We start from the raw sequence: 7,728 nt of genomic DNA on the forward strand, positions 1-7,728 counted from the left end.
TGCCGTTTCTATCTTAAAGAAAAACCTTGTGGCTCTGGGATATGCTAGGGATATATTTGATTTTTCTGAAATTCATAAATTACATCTATGTTGATTACGAATATCCAATTATTCCAAAACCACATGTAAGCATTTACTGCTCAGATAATTTCTTGTTAGTTAAAAAGTATTTCACAAGCAAGACTTTGTTCCAGTCCTCAGCTAGCCCCAGCAATGACAAGAGCAGTGATGAACTGCTGACATGCAACAGGAAAACCAAATCCAGAATACAGGTCTCTGCATCAGCCTCCACGCAATATGGCATAGAGATCTAGGCTTAATTCTTTCTTTAGTGAGATATAAGCCTAAATTTAGGCACTTGGTTGCTTAAATCTCTTCAAGTGCTCTGCAGATAGGGGACTCCGGCAGAGATTTTAAGAAAGGTCTTCAGTGTGTGCGTAAGGACACCAAGGCATGATAACCCCAATATATGTCCCAGCTGTACTTCCAGTAGTCTGCTTAAAATGCTTTATTTATTACAATTTGAAGTAAATTTTGCCCTAATGATTGCTGCAAAGAGATGAAGAACAAGTATGCATTTCCCTCCTCTGTGGCCCTTGCAGCCTTAGATGAGAAAGGTCTAAGAGTTATTGTCCTAATGACCCAAGACAGAAAGATGGGAGGAAGTTTTTTGAGTAGCTTTATTCCATTAAACACACAGATGAAGCTTTTGAAGCTTTTACTGTGAACACAGGCAATCGAGGACATCATGATCCACACTGAAACAGAATAAAGTGATACTAGAAAAGTCAGAGACATTTTATAACTCAGTCTTCTGATGAAAGTGCATGTAACATATGCATGTTTAGAGACTTATATTTCCAATGGCATCTGTTCGGTTTAGCACTCCTGTCTCTATGCATGGACCACAGATGGCCTGGCACAAAACTAAGGATGACCTGCCCATAGATAATTTATTTTTGCTATATTGTTATGATACATAGGGAAGGTACACACATTTCTGGAAAACATCAATTGCCAGAAAAAAAGGGGTGTTTACATGTCTCAGCTAGCTCTCTCCCTGTCAATCTGCAACAAAGAGGAAGACTAGCATGATTGGTAGATGTGGTAAAAGAAAGGGCAGCCAAACATTTGGACTAGAATTTGTAAGAACAGGACACGTGGCTTTGACGTAGGCAGGCTTCCTGGTAGATTTTGACCCTGATGTCCATTAAACTTTAGGACTGTATCAGCAGCATGTTGTAACATGTCTTGCACAGCAAAGTTGCAAGGAACAACATCATGAGATTATTGAAGTCTGAAGAGACATATGGAAAACAGTCTTGTCCCTTTTTTTCCAGCTACACATATTAACAAGCTGGGATTTATACACTGTGTGTGCAGCAGCCAACCCTTGTGCTACCCAACATAAGGCTCAGATCATTAGTATGTTTGCAGTGTTCATATGGTTTTGTGATAACTTATGAAGGAAATACTTCTATAAAGAAAATGCATAATCCTTTAGCACTAGAGGATTTTAAAACTGTTTCTGTGCTAGTAAATCTTGTGCACCAAAGGTCTGTTTTCTGGACTTTTATTCTGATGAAAAAGTGCAGCTCATGGTGATAATGTCTTACCTCACCTTCAAAATTGTTGTGAATGGTCCTTGTCTGTGCAAAGTCTACTGCTGTTCCTATACATTATTGCAAATTAGCATGAAACGCTAATAAGCAGGGTTCCTAACAACTTAGTGCCCTGGTCCTTAAGCTACCTTCAAATTTGGTGGGCTGTAAAGAAAAAAAAAAAAAGATTGAGCTTAAAAAAATACTACTTGCATCACAAGAAAGGAAAATGTGAAATAACCATATTTTCAAAAATTCCTCCAAGAGCATTTTGACACCCATTCCTTTCCCCTGAAATGTCAAATCTCACATTCCCAGTGGATGTCTTGGGTCTTGTCCATTAGAGAGAAGAGTAATCTTGAAAATGCCAGTATCTCAAGGGAAGTGCTCTTGATCAGAATAACTGATAATAGCTAATTCATGGCAGGACCTGGTTTATGGGCAGAGCTTTTAAGCAGTCATTTTATACATCATATTGATTCCTCCACTTTACTTACATACAAATTACTGCAATATGCTTTTACCTCTAAAATTTTGCACGTAAAATGTTTTCCTTTATCAAAATACATTTGGGAGCTGCGGGGAAGAAACCAAACATAGTTTTATTTATTTTTTCTTAAACAAGAAAAATATCACAGAAGTTATTTTAATTTAGTTCACCCATTGTTTGCAAAATTCTTTGACAAGTGGAGTCTTTTGACTAATTGCATTTATTGACCACAATTTTTAATTAACAAGGGAGTTAAAGAGAATTTTTGGGTGCTCTTCCTTCAGAAAGATGATTTTTGCTTCCTGTCCTCTTTATCTTTGTCTCTCCCTCTGGATGTGAATACATACCACATCATTGCTGGTTGTATGCCCAAGCACAGATGCTTGGGGCTGTGGCTGCCTGATTCTTTGTTCCAGCATGACTTCCTGGCTCTGTGCAGTTAGTGGGATGCACAAACTCTTGGGCACACCTATTTGCATTGAGTATTTGCATTACTCAGCATTTTCCAGACCATTTCATTTGAAACAGTAAATATTAAACCATGCTCTTGGAATTTGTCCAATACATTTTCAATGAAATACCTTGAGTTCTGTTAACAGTATTGCTGTAACATATAGAACACAGTGTATAGTATGCCACATTTTGAAATCCATTACTGTGTGTTTGAGGATAACATATATTTATATATATGTGTGTATGTATCTTCAACAAGCTAAAAGTAATATTCAGAGTTTTTTAACAGGATATGGTAGGTTATGAATTTCCAAGTTGATTGCCTTTTTTTTTACCCCTTTCCTATAAAAAATTCACAATATTTTTTCTCAATATTTTCATGATATTCGCATTTCAGACATTTCAGTCAACTCCAGTTTGAGTTGAATACTCATCAACAAAATTTTTATGTAGCCATGGACTTGGACACCAAAAACACACTTGGTAGTTGATAGGAAAAAATCATAGAACAGACACAGCTTAGCAACTTCCTGGAAGACAGACTGAGAGCATAGTGCAATGTGAAACCTGACACAGGTTGTGTTACCAGGTGCTTCCATGAACAAGATAAAGTGTTACTCCACCAGTAATTAGCCTCAAGGAAATTTCTCCACTTGCCGTAAAAGACCCATCAGGCTGAGTGTTTTGCGCACAAATGTGTAAACAACCTTTTCAAAACTATTGTAGGTACTTAGTACATTGTTGTGGAAGACAGTGTGTCAATGGACCTCAAATATCTGAAAACTGTCTTAAAAGTCAAAGATGTATTTTAAAGATTCATGGTAATTATAAATCTGTTCTAAAATTTGTAGACTATCACTTTTCTTCCGGAAAAGAAGAGCATTGCTATTTGTATCTGATGATATTCACCCTGTGTTCCAGCTGAAATCATTATAGTTTAGGGGACTAAACAAATATTTCTTCAAAACATCTCATTATATAACAATGAGGCACATATACTCTGCATAAATTCATTCTCTTTCCTTAATAGTCATGATATACAGTTCCAAGGGTAAATCATGGATCCTGAAATATATTTTCTACAGTAGTCTGGTTTCTGTCCCCATATTTTGGTATTTTGCTTCAGTTTTGTAGAATCAAACTATTTTTTTTAAAGGAACAAAAAGTAGCACTTTACTTTTGCTAACATGATTAGCACTAGATTTCGGTTCTCTTTTCTTACTTGCCAGCAACACAAACACAGACCTTGGAGTTCAACATTTTCTTTGCCTATTGTATCATAAGCAAGATTGGGTTTGTCCCTAGAACTTCTAATCAACTGTTTTGACACACATTTTTAATCTAGCATTTCTTTCAAAATTGTCTTAGTCCTTACAGAGGACTGCTTATCCTTTATGATATGGGGTAGGAGAGGAGATTTCATGACTCATTACCAGTTTAGTCCATTTTCCATCCATCTAACTCTGGAACAGGAGGCTGGTGGAACCTTTGAATTTACTCCAAATAAAGTCAGAAGTATTGCATTAATTCATGTAGCTTTACAAAATTTGGCCTCTGTCAGAGTGAAGTTTCTCCATAAAAAAATACCTTGTTCAGGTTCTCTCTCTGGCTATTCAGATCTGGATGAAATCATTCCCAATTCCTCTTTTTGCATGAGTGAATGCTTACACATAGGCATAATCCATGTTCTATTACCTCACCACAATGCCATCTGACCATCTCACATTCACTAATGAACTCTATCAACACAACAGTTCTGTTTCTAAAGATGAGACATTGACATACAATGAAAGATTAGTCCAAGGCCATGTTGGGAATGTGTTTGCATTGCATACTACAGGACAGAATGGAAGCACTCAGGGTTGTCCTACCATTCTCAGCAGCGTAAATGTTCAGCACCATTTGCTTCTGCCCCTATCTCTATTGTTTTAGATACAGAGGTACTTTGTCTGTCTCTTGGCTTTTCTGCAAATTTATGGAGTTATTCAGAAATAGCTGCTGCAGAGAAGCTACTCCTTAATAAACATTTCTGGACTAAATTCTGGAATACAATAAGCTAATTTACTTCAAAACCTGCTAAAATTAGCTTTTTAATCCAGTTTATTTTGCAAGTGCATTTTAACTTTATTAATGAATTTATTTAGTTTATTAAATTTTTGAATAGAATGCATAAAGGCCAGCAAGAAAATAAGTAAATTTATGCAAAGGGAGAAAACATCTGAAAATTATCAAAGGTCTGAAGTCTCACCTCCTTTGAAATTATATTTACAGCACATGCTGTACATCCCATTAATGCATGAAATAATGATGATGTAGGGTCTGAACTGGTAAATGCTAACAGCGTGAGGCTATACATAGCTCTGCTTGTACTAGAATTTCAAATTTCTGGGTAGAAATAATAACTTGTTGATGGAAGCTTCAGGACACACAGAATCAAAGTCTTGAGGAAGGTTGAAAACTAGCTGTACACTACAGGAAAATTTATGGAACAAATGTGAATACGCGTTAGAGATTGAGATGATCAGATGTTTCCTTTCTGCCTTTTGATAACCTGGACAAGGACACTCGGTCTTTTCAGAATTTTGCCACTTTCTATATGTTTCAGATGTTTCTTTCAAATCTGATTAAAAACACATCCATTCAATCACAGATATTTTTCAGAATGCAATAGCTGGAATACTATTGTAGAAGAGACAGCATTGCTCTATGAATTTGATTCTGTGTGTTACCTGACACTTAGAGATGCCCTTTGACACATCAATTTGAACACAAATTTTAAAACCAGGCAGTAATTTCCAAAGTCAAAATTCACAATTTTCAGAATTTAAAATTTTGATGTGTACTGTTATGCTCTAAAAGATATTTCTAAACAGCTGAAGCGTTGTATCTCACATGGAAGTAGTGAGTTGGAATAAGTTACCTTCCTTCCCCTGTTATTAATTAGCCTTTTTTTTTCTTTCTATTATTTTCCCCTTTTTTAATTTACTTCTTCCATTCAATAGTCTTCATAATTTCAAATTCTCATGAAAATTCAGATGAGAGAGCTGCTCAGAACTTCTGAAAATTCAAAGGTTTGGTACCTTGCATTGGGACACAAGATTGATTCTTTGTGTTGGGACAAAAGCTCTTGTAATTTTTGGTCTTCTCTCTCTTTGCCTGTCTTCTAAGTCATGTATGAAACATGTATGGCTAGATCCTCATCAGGAGCAGTGCCATGTGGGAAAGATAGAGAAAGGAAGTTGGAAGACATATGGCACACTCAGTGCAGGCCATTGTGTGATATTTGGATAGTCTGAAGTATTTAGTATTTTTTTAAATGTTTTGAGAGAAAAGGACCTTGTTCTCTGCTGTTATTTTCATGAAGATGCTGTGTGCATGCTTGTTTGCATATAATTGATGTGTAATGAAAATAACACAACTGCTGTAAATAGCACAGCTCCACTGACTTCAGGATATACAGTCTGTGCATCATTCCATGGTATCTACAGTCTACATCTACAGGTCTACAGTTGTGAGTTTGAAATCAGGACAGATACTGATGTTCTTTACAATTTTTGCATGAAAGGATTGATAACACTTTTCCCTCTCACACTGAACCCTGATGCTAAATAAACTCATTAAGGTGACTAAAGGAAAAAAACAAAACAGCGTCACCTTGTAATCAAGCTGTTTATCTTCTATCTGCTTCAGTGGAAAGAAATGTGTACATTAGTTGTGTATGAATTTATGCATATTATATAAATATACACACATTAAAAGCAGCATCTCCTTTCCTCATTACCACTTATATGTTTTGGCAGGCACTACAAAACAAACAGGTGGTCTGTTATGAACTGATAGTGTTGTCAAAATCTGAAGAGCTGAGGGACTTCAGACTGAATTTGCATTCAGCCAAACTTAGCATAAATGTTATTGGCACTTATTGCAATGAAACCTGTCAGAGGTGGAAAGATTTGTCACTGTGTCTGGCCAAGTGCAGGAGGTAAGTGAACAGAAATGTTTCTAACCCACTTGTATTTCAAGCTCCTCCCAGTGGAAAGCCACTCTTGTTCTTCCATGTTTGTTTGTAAGGAGTTCATAAGCTATGAAATGTTACAGAACCTGGCCAGTTATATCATGACAATGTAGGCATCTGATGGAAAACCACAACCACCAGTCACCACATGTTGTGTCTGGATGCTCTCTCTAGTTCTGTATCCTCCTAATATTGAATCCCAGATGCTTCAAGGAAAGATGTGTTCCCTGAATGTGTTTACTAGAATGGTTCTGTGCATAGGGAGAAAATTCCTTCCTGATTCCACTAGTTTAAGCTCAACACATCTAGATAAGTATTATCTGTAGCAGTCCCACTTCAACCACCATTTTTCTGTTTCGCCTTATGATGTGTTTAATTATTTTTTTTTTCTGAATAAGTGTTGGGGGGTAAAATACTAGTCTTCATGGTAACTTATTGCAGATTTCATATGTTAATTATATTGTGAGTAAAGAATTACTCCTTTCATAATACTTAGAAGCACACACCTTCTTGAGACATCACAGTGCAGTGTAGAGTGCCAACTCCTAACATCACAGGCAGCAGTGTATCACAGACAGTCTGTGCACAGCCTTGTTCATGCCAGTGAAAATGAGGATAGAATGGAGTCAGTACTTGGAAAAGATTGATTTACATCTTCTCAGCATGAGAAATTATATATCTCAACCAATAGCCTGGGAAGAACAAAAAACCTGAGAAGATTTTAGACTGATTTCATATATCCCCTTTCTTTAGTAGTGGGCAGGCCTCAGGATTGAAGCTGAGACCTATATTTAATTTTCCTAGAAATCACTATTAAAATACTCTTGATAGCTGAGGAAATTTTGAACCTATTCCTTCATGTGTCATACTACCACAGATTCATCCACAAAGAGTACATTTTTTTTTACCCTTTCCATAAATTAACATGTTCTTACTCACAGAATATCAAGATCATGGTGGGAGCCTGACTTTCCTTTCTATACACTGAAGAGTTTTGTCAAGAAATTAGGAGCTGCATATTTTAACTTTGGACTGCATACTGACATTTTTCAACATATGTTTATGTCTAGCATATCCAGTGTCAATCTGCAAAACAACATGATGAGTGCTAAATTGCCAAGAAATCCACTTTTAACTACATATGTATACGTGCAACTCTCGTATTCATA

The sequence above is a fragment of the Geospiza fortis genome, unplaced genomic scaffold, assembly GCF_000277835.1.
Source record: "Geospiza fortis unplaced genomic scaffold, GeoFor_1.0 scaffold195, whole genome shotgun sequence".
NCBI lineage: Eukaryota > Metazoa > Chordata > Aves > Passeriformes > Thraupidae > Geospiza > Geospiza fortis.